Here is a 26,239-nt window from a genome sequence, read left to right as displayed (position 1 = left end):
TCTGGGTAAATATTTACCCAGTGGACCGGACCTGAGCGGTGGTGTGACTTATTGAATGCCTCAATAAGTCATAATCAGGAGTGTGTAGCATTCATTTTTATCATGTCAGAATACACATCCACAGCACTCTGTTTCCCCGCATAATTATCATAGCAATTGTAAGAAAGTTTCGTACTCAGATGTACGAAAATACAGGTAGTTCCCGACTTTACGAGTTAATACGTTTCTAGCGCGCGTTCGTAAAGAGAAAATTCGTAAAGCGGGAATTTGTTTCCCATAGACATAAAGTTAAAAACAGGGGTTACGTTTTCAACAATGAAATTAGTTAGCTATGTTTAAACAATGATTGATTTATCCAAATAAATGAAAACATAGCCTGTAAAATCAAGCAAATTATAATTTAAAGAAATTATGACTTACAAATGTTAGATTGTTTATTCATCATCATCGACTAAAAAACCCCAGGGGCTCACATCTGGTGAGTATGGGTTTGGCACACCCAGGGTTCTGAGCTGGATATCATCATTCTTCTCTTTCTTGGTGATTCCCTTCTACTTCTCTCTCTCAGGTAATTCAGAATTTTTTTTTTTTTTTTTTCCTTGTGCAGCATAAACCTGAGGCTTCCTTGCAACATATGGCTAATAATAATAATGCACACTCGTTGGTTTGTCGCACAAGGAGTCGTCGTCTTCAGAAATGCTTCAAGAGGCGTTTAATTTCAAGATAATCTCTTCTCTTCTCTTTATAAATTTCAAGAGAGCAAGCATAAGCATTTTTTAATGGCACGCACAAATTGCAACAACTAACACGATACGCACAAGTGAGATTGCAATTAACCAAGTCGTGCGGAGTAATATGTTTCCAAAGGTAAAAAAAAAAAGAGGAATGAAAAGATTCTGAAAATTTATTTGTTTTTTATAAAGATTGCAGTGAAGGGGAAACACATTTCACCATAATAACGTTGTCCTTGTCTTTCACATGATATCTTCTAGCTCGGGGTTAGTCCAATCTATGATCCCGAATGTGTATGTTAGTACTGGGGCTGCATAGGTGTTTATCGCTTTAACTGTGTTCCCTCTGTTTAATTTTGCTTTCTTCAGGCTTCTGAGTATCTGACGATATTTTTCGGTCAGGCACTTCTTGATTTCCTTCTGCTCTAACTGCTGAGCCTGCATCATCTCTAGGTATTTGTAGGTCTTTCCTTCTGTCATACCTTCAATCTCTTTACCAGTGAGCAGTTGTTAGTTTAGGCCAACGAATTTTCCCTGGTGCAGTGCATGGGTCTTGAATTTGTGTCGAACAAATTCCATCCTGATATCCTTGCGGAATTCTTCGGTGATCCGGAGTATTTGCTGGAGTTGCTTCTCGGGTGCCGCGTCGAGCCTGACGTCATCCAAGTGCAACAAGTGGGTGAGGGTGTACAGATTCTTTCTTCCTTCTTTGAGATTATATCCATACTTGCTGCCGTCAAGCATGGTGGATAGTGGGTTGAGTGCTAGACAGCACCACAGTGGGTTCAGAGTATCTCCATGTAAGATTTCTCTTCTGAAAGGGATTGGCTTCGTTGTGATGTTCTCGACCTTAGTGGTGGTACTGCATTTCGCCGTTGTTGCTCCTAGGAAGTTTGTCACTATCGGATTGACCTTGTAGACCGTCAGAGTCTCTATTAGCCAGCTATGAGGGGGGGTCGAAGACCTTGTGGTAATGGATGTTAGCCGTGTATAGGTTGCGGTGCTTCTTGAAGGCTTGCTCCATAACTGTGGCATCTATGGTTAATTGCTCCTACGTTTGCATCCTTTCTGCTGATCGGCCATTATTAGCTGGTCAGGATCTTTGTTTGGCCTGTATTTCGCCGAGTTTCTTGTATCTTCGTCTTTAGGCTTAAGATATATGACTCCTTCAGTGAGAACGTCAGGATTGTCTCCGGGTGCCTTATCATTCGAGTTAACTGCTCTGCTAGTGCTTGTGTGCATGCGGGTGAGCTTCTTGTACCAGTAGTTGTGGATGTTATTTAATTACTGGGGTTTGCTATTTGTAGGTGTTCTTGATCGACTGTTTTACTTCTTCTTCTCGAATCTTCCACTCTCTCATCTCTTGTACGTCCATGATTTTCTTCCGTTCTGCTTGTATCCAGGGTCTTACGTCACTGCTCCAGATATTTCTCCAGAAGTTTTCAATCGTTTTCTTCTGGGGTTGTCCATTTACTGCTTCCTCATCACCTCCCAGTTTTCTGTAGAAGGCTCTTTGCTCCTCATTTCAAAGCTCTGATTTCTGGTCTCATGTTTGCTGTGGACGCTGTCTCTCTTCAGGATGGTCTTCATCTTTCCAATCAATTTCTTACTTCTGTTATCTTGTTGGTACTGGGTCAACTGACCTATCTTGACTCTTAATTCTTTTATCTTCTACTGAAGTCTTCTTTCCCAAGCTAGTGGTTCTTTCTGTTTTCGGTTCTTCTGATGCTGGTCTCTCGTTTCTTTTCCATTAATCTTAGTGGCTGCTATGGCAGCACAGTATACGGCTGCATGGATAGCCTGTAGCCTTGCACCATTGTTGTCAAGGTAATGTGGCATTATTTGCCGATTGAGGTGGTCTATTATTCTCCACAGGATTTTATTTGGCCTCAGCCTAGGTATCACGTGGGTTCTTGTGGGGTCTATTTTTTCGAATTCTGTTAGTGCCTTCTTCCCCTCGTCTTCTATTCTGGATATCATATCTTCGTCTCTTTCCATTTTAGCTACTCTGGATTGTATTTCTTCTTGCTGTTCTTCACGTGGTTCCGTAGTATGCTGTTTCTACTCTGGTTCCATATTGACCATATCTTTTGTTCTTTTTAGTTGATCGCTCACATGCTGCTTGATTTTTTTCATGACGATAGAAGCTGTTCGGTTCTTCGTGTCGATAGTCTTTTTTTGGTTCGCTAATCGCTGTTCGGTGACTTGAATATCCCGGAATCGTTCCAACCACTTGGTTTGTGGTCGCGACGGGTACATTGTTTCGGTTTCTAGCCTGATTATTTCATTGTATGCTCGCATGATGTACGTATTCATTTCGATGCTCCAATTCATGCGTTGGTGTTGTCTTCCTTCCTGGGTAGTCACTAGCGCAGTTGGGGCTGGATGGTCTTGCCCTTCTCATGTGGTAGCCATATGAGGGATAGCGCCACTCGTTCCACTGTCTTGCTCGGGAGACTGCCTCTAACATTTACAGACGAATCAAGTATGGCACAGGATAAAGTCACGCGAGTGACTTTATCCTGTCCCATACTTGATGCAGTGTGATTAATATATCTTTGCGACATCATTCATCTTTGGATGTGGACGTGTATAACTCCTTCGTCTTATTTCCAGTGGGTTTGTAGTTCTCACGAGTGAAACCAGTTGGCGCTACTATCTACATCAGCCGTCACTCCGATCTTGGAGAAGGTAAGTCCAATGGAACAATTTTCGCGATTTTTTTTTTAAATATTGTAACGGTCTCCAAGCGTAATAGAGTCGCGCTTGCTTCCACTAAGGCGGGATTCGAGCCCGGGTCCATCAGGCTGTTAGTCTTAATCACTGGGCCATCACGCCGCCTTTTATTATTATTATTATGATTATTATTATAATTATTATTTTATTTGTCATATGGTGCAAGGAAGCCTGAGGCTTATGCTGCACCAGCCAAAAAAAAAAAAAAAATTCCCAAATTAACCTTTTGGAGAAAGAGAGATAAGTCGAAAGGAATCACCCAGAAAGAGAAGAATGATATTATCCAGCTCAGGACCCTGGGTGTGCCAAGCCCATACTCACCAGATGTGAGCCCCTGGGATAAATATATTCCAAGCTTTCAGATTATTTAAACTCAGGAAGACATAGGGGAAAATACGTCTTTTCCTAAGTGTGTTTTACGTGATTCCTTTTCTTTTTTGTAGACAAGGAACCATATACTGCAGCTGTATTATATCTTATCTAAGAAAATTTGAATATATTTTAAGAAAATTTTTGAAATTTGTAACACAGAATTCAATCGAAAATGGATCTCTGGATGTATGATTGAGTTTTTGCAATTTTAATATCATGTTACTGAGAAATTTGGGAGTGATTTAAAAAGTAAGCTTGCAAAGAAAATCACCAAAATAACCTGCCTATCCTTTCCAAGAAATTGTCTAGTTCTTCCTTGAATTCATTCGAACTACCCACTTCCAGAACAACAGGTGGAACTTTGTTCCAACAATTAACCAAGCATTAGCTGAAGGCCCACCTCCTTCAATTTACACTCTCTCACGTGTGTGGTGTTAACAAGAGGAGAAACCCCAATCAGAATTGAGTTTACTCAATCCATTTGAGGCCATAACACTTCGCCGGCTTATCTCTGTTAGTAAATGTTTTACATATCATTGACAAAATCCCATGTGCTGGCCTCGCTACCTGTCTGAACTACTCAGAACTTCATATTTACTTGCACAGATCTCTTTCGTTCTTCACTGCCTAAGCGTAGCCCTAAACAGCTTGGAGGTTAATCTGGGATACTGCTCTCCTTATGAAGTATCATGCATTTGATAATATTCAACTTCAAAGTGCTAATTCACAACATTTCGGCCTAATTTGCTTACATCTTGTCTGAATTGTAGTATACCCTGTCAGTAACCAGACTGGCAACCTTCATGTCATCTGCAACATTATGCCTTATCTTTCTTCCACAATATTATTAATAAATATTGGAAACAACAACGAGTCCAACACTGAACCCTGTGGAGCTTCGCTAATAAAACTAGTCAAGAAGAGCAGTACCCATTGATAAACACTCTCTGTCTTCTCCCACTGAACTGTAGCAGTAACTTGCTTTAATGCCACACTGTTCCAGTAGCATTACCATCAGTAAAGACATACGATGCCGGAAAGCAAGCATCTGCACCATAAGCCAAAAAAAAAAAACCACAACAAAACCCTCTCATTTCTCCCTCCATTCATTCCAAATGCCTGTCCAGCTAAGCCTTAAATTTATTTAGGCTAACAACTTCCACAACAAAAGATGGAAGCCTTTTCGACCAATCAAATACCCTCTGGTAAAAGGAAAATTCCCGCACATCTACAGCCTTTACTCAATTTGAATCTGTACCTCCTCCGGTTCTTAATCTGAGCAAGAGGAACAATCCCATCAGTATTCAGGTTAGTCAACCCATTCAAGGCCTTATACACCTCAATCAGATCACTTCGCAGGTGACTCTTCTCCAGGCACTGTAATTTGCAGAACTAACGCCTTTTTTGGTAAGAGCACACCTTTGTTCCCCTCACCAATCTTGTTGCCCTTCTTTGCACTCTAAAATGAGGCCTGCAGACCTGAACACGGCACTCTAGGCTTGCCCGACCATTGCATTTTGTGTAACGGGATAATCATCTCCCTGTCCCTGCTATCAAAATTCCAATATATCATTGACAACATTCCAGGACCTCCCTTGCAGCCCCACTGCACTGCTCGGCGAACTTCATATTAGACTGCGCAATTAGCCTAAAGTCTTTTTTCACTTCCCACTTCCTTGAGTGTAGTACCACACAGGGCCGACCGGGCTAGCCGAGTGGGTAAAGTACCTGCCCGGCAACCCAAAGGTCGCGGGTTCGATTCCCGCCTCGGGCTTGGATCAAAGTACTGCAAAAACCTTGGGAGGTGCAATATGGCCACAGAAGCCGAAGCACCAACAACTACCAAATCAAAAAAAAAAATCAACCACACAGTTGGTACGTTTCTCTTTGGTTATTGCTGCCCATATGCAGTACTTTGCACTTGTCAATATTAAACTTCAGTTGCCACTTCTCAGCTCATTTTTCCAAGTTATCTAGATCCAGTTGGAGTAGCATACTGTCCTTACTCTCGATAACAACCCTGCCAACCGTTGTATCATCTGAAAATTGGAAATTAAACCTGTTATACCTTCATCAATATCATTGATAAATATGCAAAACAACAATGGGCCCAACACCGAACCCTTTGGAACTCCACTAATAACATTTCTCCACGAAGAGCAGTGTCCATTGATTACCACACTCTATCCTCTCTCACTCAACCATCACCCAATTCATTGTAGCACCTTACTCTTAATGCCATACCTCTCCAATTTGTACAGCAGTCTTCCATGTGTAACAGTATCAAAAGCTCACCTGAAATCCAAGTACATGATATCAAAATTATTTTTCGCATTCAGTTCCTTTGTGACCATGTAATAGTATCCAATCAAATTGGCGAAACAAGACCTCCCTTTCACAAACCCATGCTGTCTCTTAACTATTACTGCAGTCTTGTCTAGATGATCCTGCAATGCTTCTTTAACCAGTGATTTCCTTATTTTCTCATGAAACTAACAGGTCTATTGTTACCTCTGTCACCTTTTGAACCCCCCCCCCCTTTGTGAATTGTTGATACATTTGCACACATCCAGTGCATGGGGACCTCCCCCTAAGCCCAAGGAAGCACTCATAATTATGGCTACACGTTTGCTTACTTCCTTTGCTGCCTACTTTAATATAAATGGACAGATCCCGTCCACCCTACGTGTCTTTTTTATGTTTAACTTCAACAATTTCTCCTCCATTTAATTTGCTCTCAGTTATTACCAAATCACTAGCTCACTTTTAGAGTTTGATGAACTTCTGTCAGTGCCGTCATCGAATAACTCCTCATGTGTGAATGAAGATGCAAAATACTCGTTCAGTTATCAGCTAGCTGAGAATGATTATCAATAGTCAACCCATCTATGTTAAGTGGTCCAATCTGATTCATCCCTTTTCTTCTAGAGTTTGCATAAGTAAACAACTCTTTGCTGTGTTTCTTTGCATTCTTTGTCAAAGATTTCTCGTAATCTGCTTTCGTCTGCCTAACCTGCTTTGTGACTTCATTACAGGCTAGTTTATATCTGCCATAGGCTTTTGTGTCACCTGATACTTTACATGCATCCTACGTTTTTCTTCTCTGCTACGAGCCTCATTAATCCATCTGACATGCATTTAGGCCAAAACGTTGAACAGTATTTCTTAGTTTGGATGAAAAATCTAGTAGCCACCAAAATTAAGTCCCTGAAGGCTTCTGATTTAGAATTCTACGTTGGTAATGTCATCAGTTGAGTCCAGTGTACAGATTTTAAAAACTGTCTGAGACCACTGTAGTCACCCTTACGAAAGAAAATCCATCCCTTTATCCTTGACGGTAGTTACATCCTTAAGTAATTCCCACATCAGTACATTGTGATCACTGTCACCCAGTGGTTCATTTATCTCCAAATACTCAATGCATGAATAATCACTGCTGATAATCAGATCAAGAGTATAACTCTCCTTGGTTGCCTCTCACAATGGTGGACATTGCGAGAAAACAGTCAACCAATAAATCCACGAAAGTCTTGGTAGTGTGCGAGTGACGAATCCACAAGTTCCAGTCAATATATGGAAAGTTAAAATCGCCATTATTAGACATTCTGATTTACTGGGCCACTCTATTTCTCTGCACAACTGCTCATTATACTCATCAGATTCATTTGGCCTATGACACATACCTACTCTAATTTTTCCTTTCCCAGTGTTTATGTCACACCAAACACACTCAACATTGCACTGTCCACCAGCATCAATTTGATGCACTTCCTTAGATTTTGTGTATCTTAACTAAGAGCATAACGCCTTCTCTCTTCCTGTCTTGCATCTACTTTCTGTACACATTGTAGTCCCTAATTTCCAATTCTGTTCTGCTTATGTCTGTTTGTGACACCACATCTCTGATATCCCACCAATATCTGCCTTTAATGTCTTGACTAGCACTTCAAGCTCATCAAATTTATTAACTAATTTGCATAACAGTCTTTTATACCTAACTGTATTAAAAGCTTTCCTGTCTTTCAAGATTTTTTTTCCCCAGCCATAGGCTTTGTTACTGTGATAGTATCCTTGTTATAGGCATGATATCAAATTGGATACTATGATTACGTGTCCTAGTATCTAATCATATTGATCACACAATTCCGCCACTTAACAGATCCATGCTGCGACTGCAGTATAAATGCATTTCTGTGTAGATGGTCCTGCATTACTTCTGTGACCAGAGACTCAATTATTTTCCCTTGGACAGAAATCAAGCTAACAGGTCTCTAACTGCTCATGTGGCCCTTTGAGAACTGGGAATAATTTCGATTATGTCCAGTTTATAAGTTATGTGGTTTTTCTGGTCTTTTAGTCTGTGGGTTCTCGCGAAACACCGCCGACCACTAATTACCGTCCATCGTCAGGAGTCGGTCTAGTTTAGTGGGGAATACCTTTTATATTAAGGTCACCCGTAATTTCTTACATAAACTTGTATTGGTGTCTGTAAATTGCCTATGTTCTCTCGGCGATTTGTTTGCTGGACGAAAAAATCCCAGTTTCTGGATCAAAACCTTGCTATCTACGCTGAGACCGCCTAACTTTGCCACAGAGTGAAAAAAGCCCATTAAAGTTCCTCGCGTCATCGACTGGATTCTATCCCAGGCCTTTTCCACCCGGTACGGGGTGGACGGTGACGATATTACTGTATTACGCGCGAAGGCAGTTTAGTAGGGAATGCCATTCTCTGGTGCAGACAACCTCTGGAGTTTTCTTGAAACTGACAGAATCAGAATCAACTAGTCAGGGTTACCTGTGTGACCGCTGCTGAAAGTCGCAATCCTGTGCAGGCCCCGTTTCCTGGGCAAAAAAAAAAAAAAAAAAAAAAGTCATATTATGGCCAACCGATAACGAAATGTGAAAATGTGCATGCCATTTCTGTAAGTTGCGTGAGTTCCGTAGTCGATCTTCTTTTTTTCTGTACGAAAAACCCGAGTTTTAGTTGTAGAGGTTACTTTGCCCTCCAATGCAGTGGCCGACTAAATCAGCCACGGAGTGAAAAAAGCCCATAAAATTTCTTCGTACTGTTGAGAGGATTTGTACCCAGACCTTTTCCACTGGATATGTGTTACGATTGTGATTATAATCATTATGCTACCCGTACAGGCACGGATTGTGCGCTAGCCGGTTTCTATTCCAACCATGTTAGTCCAGTGTCAATAAAATACTACACTTGTACGTGACAAATCGATACTGCCGTACCTCACACCATAAGATATGGGACTCCAAAATTTCTATACTAACCCTCGAAGAGTTAGGCTCAGGAAAAAAAAAACTACCCGGGGCTAGCACAGGATTTGAGCAAGTAGTAAAGTTGTATTATCAGGAAGGAACTTTTATGAGCTTTTTCACTCCGTGGCTGAGTTAGTTTGTCTCAGGCGTAGATAGCAAGGTTTTTCGTCCAGAAAAGCAGGCAAATTGACCAGAGAACACACACTTTTACGGACACACTACTCACGGGTAGTTGACAATTCTTTCCAGTTCACCCTAATATCGTAATAGTTTTTTTTTTCTGGGTCAGACACAGGCGTTGAACCAAACCATCAAATGGATTCCACACTCATGGAAGATGTAGTTGATCTTATTTCGTAGTTCTATGACATCTGCATGGTTCCAAAAAGGCCGTCTGGAAAGAGGCGTGGTAGAACTGTCAGACGTTTAGAAATCTGCTGCATCGGCTGAGCCTTGCGCTATCAGGTCTTGGATTTGCACTTAGTAGTAGTAGTAGTGGCATGTGATGCAAGAAAGCAAGGGTATGAGCATATGCAGCATCAGCCAAAAAAAAAAAAAAAAAAAAAAAAATTAAACAAACGAGTCCTGCACAACAGTAGTAGTAGTAGTAGAAGTAGTGGCATGTGATGCAAGAAAGCAAGTGCAGCATATGCAGTGAGCTCATGCAGCATCAGCCAAAAAAAAAAAAAAATCACGCCATTTCCTCCAAATGCCTGTCCAGTTCCTCCTTAAATTTATTCAACCTATCAACTTCCACAACGACAGATGGAAGTTTGTTCCAGCAATTAACTACCCGCTGGCTAAAGGCAAATTTCCGTACATCTATTCTACATCTGTCATTTCTTAATTTGAATTTATGCCCCCTTAGGTTCGTAATCTGAACAAGTGGAAGGATCCCATCGGAATTCAGCGTGCTCAACCCATTCAAGGCCTTATACACCTCAATCAGATCACTGTGCAGGTGCCTAGTCTCCAGCCTTTGCAATTTGCAGAACTTAAGCCTCTCTTGGTAAGAGGATCCCTTCATTTCCCTCACCAATCTTTTTGCCCTTCTCTGTACATGCTCAAGCAAATCGACATCCTTCCTAAAATGAGGCCTCCAGACCTGTACGCAGTACAGGTCTGGAGGCCTCATTTTAGGAAGGAATTTGAATTTTGAATTTTAGGAAGGAATTTGAATTAGGAAGGAATTTTAATTTGAATTTATGCCCCCTTAGGTTCGTAATCTGAACAAGTGGGAGGATCCCATCAGAGTTCAGCGTGCTCAACCCATTCAAGGCCTTATACATCTCAATCAGATCACCGCGCAGGTGCCTAGTCTCCAGCCACTGCAATTTGCAGATCTTAAGCCTCTCTTGGTAAGAGTATCCCTTCATTCCCTCACCAATCTTGTTGCCCTTCTCTGTACACGCTCAAGTAAATCTACATCCTTCCTAAAATGAGGCCTCCAGACCTGTACGCAGTACTCAAGGCGTGGCCTGACCATTGCCTTATACAGAGGGACAATCACCTCCTTTTCCCTGCTAGCAATATTCCTATATATCATTGACAAAACCCCATGACCTGCCCTGGCAGCCTGTCTGCATTGCTCAGAAAACTTCATATCTGCCTGCACAATTACTCCCAGGTCTTTTTCATTTTCTACCACCTTAAGTGTAGTACACACAGTTGGTACGTTTCTCTGGGGTTACTTCTACCCATATGCAGTACTTTGCATTTGTCAAGGTTAAACTTCAGTTGTCACTTCTTAGACCATCTGCCCAAATTATCTAGATCCTGTTGCAGTAGCACACTGCCATTACTGTCATTAACAACCCTGCCAACCTTTGTATCATCTGCAAACTTCGACACGAAGCCTGATATACCTTCATCAATATCACTAATAAATATACAAAACAACAGTGGACCCAACACCGAACCCTGTGGAACTTCACTAACAACATTAATCCACGACGAGCAGCACCCATTGATTACCACCCTCTGTCTTTTCCCACTTAACCATCCTTTTATCCATTGTAGCAATTTACCCTTAATACCATTCTGCTCCAATTTGTACAGAAGTCTTTCATGCCAACAGTGTCAAAAGCTTTCCTGAAATCCAAATATATGATATCAAAATTATTTTTTGATTCCATTTCCTTTGTAACCACATCATAATTACCAATCAAATTTGTCAGACATGACTTTCCCTTAACAAACCCATGCTGTGTCTGAATTATTGCTGCAGTCTGGTCTAGATGATCCTGCAATGCATCTTTAACCAGTGACTCCATTATTTTACCCGGAACAGAAGTTAAACTAACTGGTCTGTAATTACTCGTGTCACCCTTCGATCCCCCTTTGTGAATTGGGGATACATTTGCACATCTCCAGGCCGCGGGAACCTCCCCTGAGTCTATCTAAGATCCTAGATACATACTGTGACCATGTTTCTGAAAATGTTTGGACCAAGAAAGTACAGGTTTTTTACAAAAAGGCTGGAGTCCACCTGTACTTAATTTTAGAGTAGACAAGCATTATGCATACATCATCAAAAGTGGGTAACATTATTAAAATAAAAAAAAAATTAATTTTCTGTTTATACTTCGGGACGACCAAACGGTCAGAGGAGTTTACAAAATACACAGAATACAAGAAACAGTACCGTATTCAGCAGTCACGGGCTTGAACCCCGGACACTCAAGGCACGTGTACTTATGCACCCGCGCGCCTGACCATATTATTATTAGCTATATGGTGCAAGGAAGACTGAGGCTTATGCTGCACTATACAAAAAAAAAAAAAAAAAAAGTTACCCTCTGAGAGAGAGAGAGAGAGAGAGAGAGAGGGAAACCCTGGGTGTGCCAAGCCCATACTCACCAGATGTGAGTCCCTAGGTGTTCATATTCAGAAGGGAAAAAAAAAAAAAATAATAAAACATTTCAAATATTCTTGATATATGTATGAAAATTTCAGGTTTTCTTGTTTATCATATTTTTAGGAATAAGGAATAAGGATAATCTAATATTTTTAGATTATCCTTATTCCTTCAAAGTATTCCTTAAGCTGTACTGTATTACTTTTCTGGCACCCCCGTATATTCGATGGTAATGGCCCAGTAATCGTCTTACCTAGCAACTGTTGCTAGGTCAACTGTTGTTAAGGTGATGTATTTAAGTAGCGGATATATCTTGGAACGGAAAAGTTGCTTCTGAATTTTACTGTTTGGTTTTAGTATTAACATTGCATATGCATCTAAAGTTAAGGGATGGATGATCCAAGAGTAGACTGGATTAAAACTATTGTGTGTAATGCTTTAAGTATCAGCCAACGTGAAGTATTTGAAGAAATGTTAGAGCGCGAAAATTCAGCCTCGAAGTTGCTAAACGAACTGTTTAGAGGTTCTGTCGGTGACGGACAGGGTTGTGTACTGTTTTATACCACTGAAATTGAGGAAGAAATAGAAGTTGAAATTGAATTTAGTGAGTAGTTTAATTAAGATCGAAAGACTATTAATTTGAAATAGTCTTTCGATTACTTAAACTTAGTTACTGTTAATTACTTCAACGTAGTTACCGTTATTAACGGTTGAGCCGAATTCTTTATTTATCTATGGAACTCGGTACCACAGGACTCTTCAGTTTTAGTTGTATGGTATATATTTGAAGTACTGATCAAATCATCAAATGCAGACGTTGGGGTATCAGAGATGTGGTGGTGCTACTTAGATATAAAGGATGCAGAATTTTAATATAAGGAGTACAATGTGTAAGAAAGGATAGTAGTAGTGGCATGTGATGAGCTTGTGCAGTGTATGAGCTTATGCAGCATCAGCCAAAAAAAAAAAATTACAAAACAATTCCCTCGAAATGTTTGTCCAGTTCCTTTTTAAATTTATTTAACCTATCAACTTCCAAAACGACAGATGGAAGTTTGTTCCAGCAATTAACCACCCGCTGGCTAAAGGCAGATTTCCGCACATCTATTCTACATCTGGCTTTCCTCAATTTGAATTTATGACCCCTTAGGTTCGTAATCTGAACAAGTGGAAGAATCCCATCAGAATTCAGTGTGCTCAACCCATTCAAGGCCTTATACACTTCAATCAGATTACCTCGCAGGTGCCTAGTCACCAGTTGCTGCAATTTGCAGAACTTAAGCCTCTCTCTTGGTAAGAGAATCCCTTCATTCCTCTCACCAATCTTGTTGCCCTTCTCTGTGTATGCTCAAACAAATCTACATCCTTCCTAAAATGAGGCCTCCAGACCTGTACACAGTACTCAAGGCGTGGCCTGACCATTTCCTTATACAGAGTGACAATATACTCCTTTTCCCTACTAGCAAAATTCCTGTATATCATTGACAAAACCCGATGACCTGCCCTGGCGGCCTGTCTGCATTGCTCAGAAAACTTCATATCTGACTGCACAATTACTGTCAAGTCTTTTTCATTTTCTAGTATGGCATGGAGGTGCTGAGAAATGTGAGGCTTTGAGAACACTAGACACTGGATTGGGAATGCTTCATACAATATGACATCAGCAATTAGAGAAAGGCAAATTTATAATCTTTCTGAACTCGTTATGCATGTGAACAAGAACTTGGTAAAGGTTTGTAATATAAGGCAGTGTAATGTTCATTTATTAAAATTATTTATTGTGGTGTACAAAGTGTGTGAACAGTTTCTTTAAAGTTTCCTTTATCAACCATTTATTGTGCTTGAACTACAAGTCCTAATGGAATATATTATACAGTGCTCTAACATTTACTAAGAAAACACTATTTTTGTAGCTGGCTTTTTCAATTGTATCTTCATGGAACATTCATTCCTTGGTTGTTGTTGTTGGGTTTAAGTACACATAGGCTGCTAGGGCCTTATTGTGTCTTTCTGATGATGAATATGAAATAATAACCTTGTACTGGCAATCCACAAACCAGGGGAAGATCACTCTATTCCTGACACCAATTTCTCTTACCAGCTGCTTGTGTAAAACTGTAGAAAAAGTAATACAGCCTTGACTGATTTGGTATCTCGAGTCTGAAAATTCTGATCACTGATAATCAAATTGGCTTCTGAAAAAAATCAGTCATCCTTTGATTTCATAGTCAAAGGTGAATCTAAAATCAGGAATCAGTTTATTCAAAATGAACATCTTGTGATGGTATGCCATGACATAGAGAAAGCCTTCAACACCATATGGTGTTTTTCTAACTTGAGAGATCTCCATCCCCTTGATCTGAGGGAATGGATGCTGACTATCTTACCAGAAATGTACTGCCATGCACTTCTCTAACAAGCAAAGATGTCTCCTGATCCAGAGCTACATTTAACCAACCATCCTCTCTCATTTACGACTACCATCCATCTCTTTGGTCTAATTTTTGACTACAAGTTAAACTTGTTGGAATGTTAAATACCTTCAGACTACTTTCCAAATAAAATTAACATACTTTTGAGTATGTTAATTTTATTTCTGCTAACAACATAGGAAAACAATTGTTATACTTTACTTTATCTGTATAGAACACTAATTGGATATCACTGGACTATGGTGCATCAGCATATTAGCATTATGATCAGCATATGATGCAAGACAGCAAGTTGTACAGCATCAGCTAAAAAAAAAAAAAAAAACTCCCTTCCAATTTCACCCATCCACTTGCTCCAAATGTTTGTCTACTTCTGCCTTGAATCTATTTAAGCTATCAACTTCTACAAAGACAGGTGGAAGTTTGTTCCAGCAATCAACCATGCGCTGGCTAAAGGCAAACTTCAGCACATGCATCTTACAACTGTCCTTCCTCAATTTGAATCTATGCCCGCTCATTTTTGTAATTTGAGCAACAGGAAGAATCCCATCAGCATTGAGCCTGCTCAAACTGTTCAAGGCCTTATTTTTTTATTTTTATTTATTTTTTTTATGTAAACCCCAAACACGAGAGGTGTTAGAACCTATAGTACTTAGTACCGTGCTTGGGTTGGAGGTTGAGAAGACGAAAGAAGATATTTGTTGACATTGGACTTGAACTTCTGTAGACTGTAATTTTCAGGAAATACATATGAAGGAAGGTTGTTCCAGAAAACGGCAGTTGAATGAATAAACGAGGAAGATGAAAAGTTGGTTCTGTGAGTTTGAAGTTGGACAGTAAATGGATGTTGGCTGGTGGCGGCACGTGTTCGGACTGTTTTGAAAGAGAGAGCAGGAATTATAGAAGCTAATTCAGAAGAACAGTGCCCATGGAAGTATCTGTAGAAGAGGCAGGCAGTAGAAAAAGTATGTCTATGAGACAGCGAGTGCAGAGACTGTTAGAGATGAGTCATTAATTAACCTAACTGCCCTCTTCTGAATGGAATCAAGAAGCCTGAGAGAGGTTTTGGGGGCACCACCCCAGATGTGGGAACAATATTCCATGGCAGGGTGGATTTACGATTTATACAGAGTGAGAAGCTGTTTAGGAGAAAAGTAACACAGAGAGCGAAAGAGAAAACCAAGTTTTTTAGATGCAGAAGAAGCAATATTTGTAATGTGCTTGTGCCAGGAGAGATTAAAAGTCAGGGTAATCCCCAAAAGAGATATATCATTTTGCCTAGAAATCGGAGTGTCACTAAAGATAAGCATAGGAGCAGAAGAATCCTTTTTGCGAGATATAAGACAAGACTGAGTTTTAGAAGGGTTGAAATCAACTAAGTTGTCTTTGCCCCACTGGAGAATTACCTGACGATCGGCATTTAAGGAATTGGTAGCAGATTTTCGAGACGTTGAAGCTGATTGAGCAAGACAAGGTTTCTCAAAATGGAAAGTGGAATTCAATGTGCTATCATCGGCCAAACTGTGGATAGGATTTCCAGTCAATGGAAGAAGGTCATTAATATACAAGAGGAAAAGAGTGGGGGAAAGAACTGAACCTTGGGGGACACCGGCATTAGTGGAGAAGTTAGAAGACAGTTATACACTTCAAACAGATCACCTCGCAGGTGTCTAGTCTCCAGATGCTGCAACTTACAGAACTTAAGCCTTTCTTGGTAAGAGCACCCCTTTGTTCCTCTCACCAATCTTATTGCTCTTCTTTATAACCATTCTAACGACTATACATTTTTCCTAAAATTAGGCCTCCAGACCTGTATGCAGTAATCAAGGTGTGGCCTGACTATTGCCTTCTACAAGGGGATCATCACCTCTGTCTCTGCTAGCAAAATTTCTATATATCATTAACAAGACTCCATGACCTGCTCTGGCATCCTGTCTGCTCAGAGAACTTCATATCTGACTGCACAATTGCCCCCAGGTATTTTTTCATTCTCCACTTTACCTGAGTGTAGTACCACACAGTTGGTACGTTTCTCTTGGGTTACTGCTACCCATGTGCAGTACTTTGCATTTATCAGTGTTAAATTTCAGTTGCCACTTCTCAGCCCATCTGCTCAACTTTTCTAGATCCTGTTGCAGTAGCATACTGTCTTTATTGTTGTTAATAACCCTGCAACCTTTGTATCATCTGCAAACTTGGACATTAAGCCTGATATACCTTCATCAATATCATTAATAAATACAAAAAACAATGGGCCCAGCACTGAATCCTGGGGGATTCCCCTAATAACATTAGCCCATGAAGAGCAGTGTCCATTTATTATCACTCTCTGTCATCTTCCACTCAACTATCCCTTTATCCATAGCAGCAAATTGCCCTTAATGCCATACTGCTCCAATTTGTACAGGAGTCATCCATGTGCAACGGTATCAAATGCTTTCCTGAAATCCCAGGAGCTCACGTCTGGTGAGTATGGGCTTGGCACATACTCACCAGACGTGAGTATGGGCTTGGCACACCCAGGGTCCTGAGCTGGATATCATCTTTCTTCTCTTTCTTGGTGATTCTTTTCTACTTCTCTCTCTCTCTCTCTCTCTCTCTCTTGCACCATATGGCTAATAATATCAGAATTATTTTTTGCATCCAGTTCCTTTGTGAACACATCACAGTATCCAATCAAATTGATCACACAAGACTTCCCCTTAACAAACCCATGCTGTGTCTGAACTATAACTGCAGTGTTGTCTAGATGATCACACAGTGCTTCTTTATCCAGTGACTCCAGTATTTTCTCTAGAACAGAAGTTAAACTAACAGGTCTATAATTATTTGTGTCACCCTTTGAACCCCCCTTTTGTGAATTGGGGATACATTTGCATATCTCCACTCCACGGGGACTTCTCCCAAATCTGAGGATACTCTCATAATTATGGCTAAGGGTTTGCTTACTTCCCTCGCTGTCTCCTTCAATATAACTGGATAGATTCCATCCACTCCAGGTGATTTTTTATGTTTAACTTCACAAATTTCTTCTCCAGTTTGCTCTCCGTTATTACAAAATCCTGGTACAGTTTAGTAAATGTCCCGTGTTTCCCTTCCTTACAGAATTCGTCACGTGGGAATGTAGATGCAAAATACTCATTCAGTTTGTCAGCTATTTGAGCAGGATCATCAACTGTTGAACCATCAATATGAAGTAGGCCAATCTGATTCATCCCCTTCCTTTAGCATTAGCATTAGTAGAGGCATTTGATGCAAGAAAGCAAGCTTATGCAGCACAAGCCAAAAAAAAAAAAATAATAAAATAAATAAAATATAACCACGTCCACTTCACCCCTCTGTTCATTCGAAATACCTGTCCAGCTGAGCCTTAAACTTTTTCAGGCTATCAACCTCCACGACAAGGGATGGAAGTCTGTTCCACCAACCAACTACCCGTTGGCTAAAGGCAAATTTCCTCTTGTCTATCCTACATCTGTCTTTCCTCAATTTGAATTTATGCCCTCTCAGGTGATTTTTCTGAGCAACAGGAAGAATCCCATCAGCATTGAGCATGCTCAAACCATTCAAGGCTTTATACACCTCTATCAGATCACTTCGCTGGTGCCTAGTCTCCAGACTCTGTAATTTGCAAAACTTAAGCCTTTCTTCGTAAGAGCAACCCTTTGTTCCATTCACCAATCTTGTTGCCCTTTTCTGTACTCGTTCCAGCAGCTCTACATCCTTCTTGAAATGAGGCCTCCAGACCTGTATACAGTACTCTAGGTGTGGCCTGACCATTGCCTTATACAAGGGAATAATCACCTCCTTATCCCTGCTAGTAAAATTCCTATATATCATCGACAATACACCATGAGCTACTCTTGCAGCCCATCTGCAGTGCTCAGAAAACTTCATATTTGCCTGCACAACCACCCCCAGGTCCCTTTCATTCTCTACCACTGTCAGTGTAGTACCACAGAGTGATACGTTGCTCTGGGGTTACTGTTTCCCATATGTAGTACTTTACATTTGTCAATGTTAAACTTCATTTGCCACCTCTCAGGCCATCTGCTCAACCTTTCCAGATCCTGTTGCAGTAGCATAGTGTCAGTAGTGTCCTTGACAATCCTGCCAACCTTTGTATCGTCTGCAAACTTGGACATTAAGCTTGATATACCATCATCAATATCATTTATAAATACAGAAAACAATAATGGACCCAATACTGAACCCTGAGGGACTCAACTAATAACGTTAGTCCACGATGAGCAGTGTCCATTGATTACCACTCTCTGTCTCCTCTGCCTCAACCACCCTTTTATCCATAGCAGCAATTTGCCTCCAATGCCACACTGCTCCAATTTGTGCAGCAGTCTTCCATGTGCAACAGTATCAAAAGCCTTTCTAAGATCGAAGTATATGATATCAAAGTTATTCCCTGCATCCAGTTCTTTTGTGACTGCATCATAGTATCCAATCAAATTGGTCAGGCAAGACTTCCCCTTAACAAAACTATGCTGTGTCTGAGCTATAACTGAAGTCTTGTCTAGATGATCCTGCAGTGCTTCTTTAACCAGTGCCTCCATTAATTTTCCGGGAACAGAAGTTAAACTCACAGGTCTATAATTAATTGTGTCAGCCTTTGATCCTCCTTTGTGAATTGGGGTCACATTTGCACATCTCCAGTGCATGGGTACTTCCCCTGAGTCCAAGGAAGCTTCATAATTATGGCTAAGGGTTTGCTTACTTCCTTTGCTGCCTCCTTTATTATAACTGGATAGATCCCATCCACCCCAGGTGCCTTTCTTGTATTTATCTTCAACAATTTCTCCTCCACTTTACTCTCAGAGTTTACAGAGTTTACTTCCTTCTAGAGTTTACATAAGTAAAGAATTCTTTGCTGTTTTTCTTTGCATCTTATGGCAAGGATTTCTCGTAATCAGCCTTTGCTTGCCTAAACTCATTTTTGACTTGATTACAGACTAGCTTATATCTACCATAGGCGTTTGATAATTTGTATACATTCCATGCATTTTTTTTCTCTGCTACAAGCCTTCATCTGACATCCATTTAGGTCTAAATCTTGAACAGTATTTCTTAATTGGTATGAAAAGCCTATTAGCTTTCAAGGCTAATTGCTTGAAAGCTTCTCATTTAGAATTCGCTGGTTTTAATGTCATCAGTCGATCCCACTGTATAGAATTTAAAAACTGTCTGAGATCACTGTAGCAAAAACCCTACCCTTTACCCTTGATGGCAGTTACATGTTTAAATAAATCCCACATAAGTACACTGTGATCACTGTCATCTAATGGAAAATACTTGAATAGCACAGTCGGCATCTCCATCCCCACCACGAGGAGGTAGGTTGCCCTATCCAGGAAATAGTCCAGACACCAGCCGGACAAATAATAATATAATTGATCAAAATCATACAAAATATATATAAAAGCTAAAGCTTTCACCATTCATTATCACATTTAACACTGGTCCAGTTCCCACGGACCCAACAACGGCGTTATTGTGACCGGCGACTCCCTGCATCAGCCAGGAAGAGCCAACCAGTTTAGCTGTTAGAGGAGCCCACCTGACCCTGCACTAATTTAAACTCAATCGAGTTCTGTTCTTCTTTTCAGTATATCTACTGCATGCAAGTAATTAGGGCATATTCCATCACTTGCAGCATGGGCTGAGGGGGACTTCCTCCTCCAACAATTAACACACTTCGGTGTTTCCGCACGTCTCATGCATGTCTTAAATGTATTACCCTTCCCAGCACAGTGACCACAGAACTCGTCGTAGTCACAATACCGGGCCACATGGCCATACGCCATACATTTGTAACACTGTGTCGGAGTCCATAGGTCCCAGACCTGGTGAGAACTCCAGTCTACAAAAATTCTTGAACGTTTTAACAGCACTTTTCTAATATGTGGGGAAACCTCCACCACGTAATTATATCCAAGAGAGTTCCTGGCTTTATTTCTTGTTAGGACCTTGTTTTCTGAGATAGCTTAGTCTTTATTGACACCTTGTGTAAACTGACAGGAGGAAGTAATCCTAGCCAAGCCTGAATTGGTCACTTAGCTGACTCACATTTTTCCTTCTTACTGGATCAGAAAATGGACTACTGCCATGTATGAATTGCCTCAACGCTCACAATAAAGCATATACATACTTGTTGAATATACATTTGTACAGTAATGCCTGATACCTGTCAGTTTTCTCTTGAATCTGAAGGAACCTTGACTCTCCCCATACAGATAATGAAGCAGACCTCTTGAAGTTTTGTTTTCAAAAACTAATATAGTTATATGACTATTTATGACTGTTCTTGCAGCACACACTATATACAACCATGATATATCATGGATGTCATGTCATGTACAACCATCACATCGTTGATAGGTGAAATATAGGGGTAGAATTTTTTTCAGCCTGGAATGTACTTGTTAACAGGAGAGATTGCTTCTACAGGGATGGGATACACTTAAATAGAAAGGGTGCAAGAATATTTGCTGATGCTATCGAGGCAGTGTTAGGTGGGTCGGAAAACTGCTAGCTTGGGGGGAGACAAAGACTAATGGGTTAACAGTAGCCACTGGCAGAGGTGAAAGAGATTCTTGCACTGCTTCTATGGAATGAGCAGAAGCCTGAAAAACAAGATGCAGGATATTTCAGAGACTGCTGGAAGTCATTACGGTACAAGTAAACACATGGGTTGTGTTAGGGTAGCTAAGAATAGAAACAGGTGCATGTATACTTGCGTGTACACCAATGCTAGGAGTTTAGTAAATAAATTTGATGAATTTGAGGTATTGCTCAAAACATCAAAGGCAGATATTGTTGGGATATCAGAGACGTGGTGTCACACAGATATAAGGAATGCAGAACTGGAATTTGGGGAGTACAATGTGTATAGAAAGGATAGACAGGACAGGAGGGGAGGAGGGGTTATGCTATTAGTTAAAAAACACATAAAATCCAAGGAAGTGAAGCCAGTCGACATTGATGGACAGGGCAGTGTCGAGTCAGTTTGGTGTGACATAAGCATAGGTAAATCAAAATTGAGAGTAGGAGTGTGCTATAGGCCTAATGACTCTGATGAGTATAATAAGATACTGTACAGGGAAATAGAATGGGCCAGTAAATCAGAGAGTCTTATAATGGGGGATTTTAATTTCCCAGATATTGACTGGAATTTGTGGGTTGGTCACTCACACACTAGCAAGGCTTTTGTGGATTTATTGGATGATTGTTTTCTACACCAGCATGTTCGGGAGGCAACTAGAGGGAGTAATACTCTTGATCTGATTATCAGTAGTGATTCTTCATGCATTAGGAATCTGCAGATAAAGGAACCACTGGGTGGCAGTGATCACAGGGTGCTGAAGTGGGATTTACTCAAGGAGGTAACTACCATCAGAGGTAAAGGGAAGGGTTTTTGCTTTCGTAAAGGCGACTATGATGGTCTGAGACAGTATTTAAATTCTATACAGTGGGACCAACTGATGCTGTTACCAACAGCAAATTCAAAATGGGAAGCATTCAAGGAACTAATCTTGGAAGCTACCAGGCTTTACATACCAACCAAGAAATATTGTTCAAGGTTCAGGCCTAAATGGTTGTCAGATGAACTAATGAGACATATGGCAGAGAAGAAAAATGCATGGGATACATACAAATTAATGGGTGACATGGAAGCCTATGATAGATATAAGTTGGTCTGTAACCAAGTCACAAAGGAGATTAGGCAGGCAAAGGCAGATTATGAGAAATCCTTGGCAAAGGATGCAAAGAAAAACAGAAAAGAGTTCTTTACCTATTTAAACTCAAGAAGGAAAGGGATGAATCAGATTGGTCCACTGGATGTTGATGGTTCAATAGTTGAGGATCCAGCTCAGGTGGCTAACAATCTAAACGAGTATTTTGCATCTACATTCACACATGAGGAGTTATTCAGGAAGGGGAATGTTGTAGGTGAAGTAAACATTGGCAGTGAGCTAGATGATTTTCTAATAACTGAGAGGAAAGTGGAGGAGAAATTGTTGAGGATAAACATAAAAAAGGCACCCGGGGTGGATGGGATCTATCCAGTTATATTAAAGGAGGCAGCAAAGGAAGTAAGCAAACCCCTAGCCATAATTATGAGAGCTTCTTTGGACTCAGGGGAGGTACCCATGGACTGGAGATGTGCAAATGTAACCCCAATTCACAAAGGACGATCAAAGGCTGACACAAGTAATTATAGACCTGTTAGTTTAACTTCGGTTCCAGGAAAATTAATGGAGACACTGGTTAAAGAAGCACTGCAGGATCATCTGGACAAGAATTCAGTTATAGCTCAGACACAGCATGGTTTTGTTAAGGGCAGGTCTTGTCTGACCAATTTGATTGGATACTATGATGTAGTCACAAAAGAACTGGATGCAGGGAATAACTTTGATATTATATATTTGGATCTTAGAAAGGCTTTTGATACTGTTGCGCATGGAAGACTGCTGCACAAATTGGAGAAGTGCGGCATTGGAGGCAAATTGCTGCTATGGATAAAGGGATGGTTGAGTGGCAGAAGACAGAGAGTGGTAATCAATGGACACTGCTCAACGTGGACTAATGTTATTAGTGGAGTTCCTCACGGTTCAGTGTTGGGTCCATTGTTGTTTTCTGTATTTATAAATGATATTGATGATGGTGTATCAGGCTTAATGTCCAAGTTTGCAGACGATACCAAGGTTGGCAGGGTTGTTAAGGACACTACTGATACTATGCTGCTGCAACAGGATCTGGAAAGGTTGAGCAGATGGGCTGAGAGGTGGCAAATGAAGTTTAACATTGACAAATGTAAAGTACTACATATGGGAAACAGTAACCCCAGATCACCGTATCAACTCTGTGGGACTACGCTGACAGTGGTAGAGAATGAAAAGGACCTGGGGGTAATTGTGCAGGCAGATATGAAGTTCTCTGAGCAGTGCAGACGAGCTGCAAGAGTAGCTCATGGTGTCTTGTCAATGATATACAGGAATTTTTCTAGCAGGGACAGGGATGTGATTATTCCCTTGTATAAGGCATTGGTCAGGCCACACCTTGAGTACTGTATACAGGTCTGGAGGCCTCATTTCAAGAAGGATGTAGAGCTGCTGGAACGAGTACAGAGAAGGGCAACAAGATTAGTGAATGGAACAAAGGGTTGCTCTTACGAAGAAAGGCTTAAGTTTTGCAAATTACAGAGCCTGGAGACTAGGCATCGGCGAGGTGATCTGATAGAGGTGTATAAGGCTTTGAATGGCTTGAGCATGCTCAATGCCGATGGGATTCTTCCTCTGGCTCAGAATAATCACCTGAGAGGGCATAAATTCAAATTGAGGAAGGACGGATGTCGGATAGATGTGCGGAAATTTTCCTTTAGCCAGCGGGCTGTTGGTTTGTTGAATAGACTCTCATCGCTTGTTGTTGAAGTTGATAGCCTAAACAAATTTAAGGCTCAGCTGGACAGGTATTTCAAACGAACGGAGGGGTGAAATGGGAGTAGTGGTTGGTTTTTTTTTTTGTTTTTTTTTGGCTGATGCTGAATAAGCTTGCTTTCTTGCATCATATGCCTCTACTAATGCTAATGCTAATGCTAATGACCTGAGCAACTTCACCAGAAATAACAACAATCATCAGTTTCTAATCATCAGTGCGATGACATACAAGCAGTGAATTCTGAGGAAGGAAAATGTAGTTATTGCTCTTCATTGGGTAGGCTTTCTAATTAATTTATTTCCCCAATGATTTGACTTGAAAAAAGAAGACCGACTGTAATAGGTCTTATTTGTCAAGAATTGTTAAAAAGAAACAAGTGACTCTAAATGCCAAAACAAAATATGGAATAGGGCTGAAGCAGATTATTATTTCAATGCAGGACAGACTTTTAAAATGTTTAATTTCAGTTATTCAGTGAAGAGCTCACTATGTACAACCATCATTGATATGTGCAATATGAACTAAGCAGCACTTGCACCAGAAATAACACCAACCACTTCATAATTTTTTAATCATCAGTGGTATGACATATATTTGAAACTTATCACCCTAACTTCATTGTATCAACAGTGAAGTTCCCTTTGAGTCAGGTGGTTTGGGGATGCATAATAAGCAAAGGTGTGGTAGAATACACTTTATGAATGTGACTATTACAAAAATAAATTTAAAAGCAACACTACTTATGTTATTAGAGTATCGTCAGGAAGCATAAATATTTTCCAGCCTAATTCCTCTTCCTCAAGCTACATCACATGCATTATAAATACATTACAATTACACAAATTTAATGCAGTTCCATTATGTTAATGACAAATTAATCCTTAACATACCAGTAACCAAATAATGTACTATTTTATCTTTAGGTGATATGAAGTTCTCTGAGCATACAGGCTGCCAGGACAGCTCATGAAGTTTTGTGAATGATATACGGGAACTTTTCCAGTAAGAATAAGGAGGTAATTATCCCATTTTATGGGGTAATGGTCAGGCCGTATCTTCAGTACTGCATACAGGTGTGGAGGTCTCATTATAGGAATGATATAGATCTGGAACGGGTGCAGAGAAGGGCAGTGAGATTGGTGAAGGGAACGAATGGGTAGTCTTACCAAGATAGGTTTCAGGTTTAAAAATTGCAGCTGTCATCTGGAGACTAAGCACATGTGAGGTGTTTATGGCTTTGAATGGCTTGAGCACACTGCTGATGGGATTTTTCCTTTCCGCTTGCTCAGACTATGCACATGAGCAGGCATAAATTCAAATTGAGAAAGGATGGTTGCAAGATGGATGTGCAGAACTTACAAAGTAGTTGATTGTTGGAACAAACTGTCACTTACTGTTTTGGAGTTGGGTAGTTTGAATAAATTCAAGGAAGAACTAGACAAATTATCGGATGGGATGGACTTGTGATAGAGTATGAGGTATGAGGTATATTGAGGGTCTAGCGGCTCCTGGGATTTCTCCCATCTCTGCGAATGTTCTATGTATCAGTGACAGTACCCTGTCAAAGCCAGAGATTTAGAAGTGTGTGGGTCATGAGTAGTGTTATATGTTGTGCCCATTGTTTATCCGGCTTATTGGCTGCCAGATCCCTAATGGGACCCGACGTTGCCCATACCTCGCCACGTGGAGGCTAGCCGGGTATTACCATTGAGTCAGTTGTACTCTGGCAGGTCCTGCCACTTACTTTCCTGGGATTTTAATGGCTAGGACCTAAAATAAAATTGGAACGAGCGCGGTTGATTTTAGTTCACTTACATTAAAGCACTAATATGGGGTTTGACGCTGAAGGCCTTTCTGAAGTGCCTAAAAGGTTGGGCGAAATTTTTTTGGTGTATTTTAAATTTGGACGTGTAGGGCTATACACTGTGCAAGAGAAAGTGCTGGGAGGGGAGAGTGAAGGCTGGGAGGTGAAATAGGAAGAAGAGGGTCGATAGGGTAAGTGACCCTCAATTATTCAGTGAGGCATGCCCATGCCCCACCAGAGGGAAGGAATGGTGTGGCAGGAAAGAGAGGAGACAGCAAGCCGTCACCTCCCTCCCCTGCCGGGTGTGGGAGTAAAAGAATTGCACTGCACAAGAGAGTGCAGAGCCTTGAGCCAATATGGCTCCATCAAGGCAGCAACTTGGAGTTTCTATCTTCGTCGGTCTTCTCTGTCATTGGTAGCCTTTAGTATCCAGATTTGTCCTCAGCTATGAACACTGGTCAGGTCCGTTGTTAGTCTGTTATCAATGGCTGTGGTTCTCTTCATCATGGGAGGATCCGCATCTCCATGGGGTTATTCTTGCGATCGCTGGTTTTAGATGATTAGTAGTGAGCAGGTTCCTGAG

General features: G+C 40.7%; 1 long non-coding RNA gene across 1 annotated transcript in view; it reads left to right on the top strand.

Moving 5' to 3' along the window:
• Window positions 1–12,458: 12,458 nt before the first annotated feature.
• LOC150089118 (uncharacterized) overlaps window positions 12,459–26,239 on the top strand; it is a 31,463-nt gene continuing 17,682 nt past the window's right edge. The window contains exon 1 of the long non-coding RNA XR_016548105.1: window positions 12,459–12,574. This is a non-coding gene — a long non-coding RNA (uncharacterized LOC150089118). The remainder of the gene's footprint in view (window positions 12,575–26,239) is intronic.

This window comes from Mastigoproctus giganteus, chromosome 2 (genome assembly GCF_048544385.1).
Source record: "Mastigoproctus giganteus isolate SK-2022 chromosome 2, ASM4854438v1, whole genome shotgun sequence".
In the NCBI taxonomy this organism is placed as follows: domain Eukaryota; kingdom Metazoa; phylum Arthropoda; class Arachnida; order Uropygi; family Thelyphonidae; genus Mastigoproctus; species Mastigoproctus giganteus.
The sequence above is the reverse complement of the archived record's forward strand: the minus strand, read 5'-3'. Positions and strand labels throughout refer to the sequence as shown.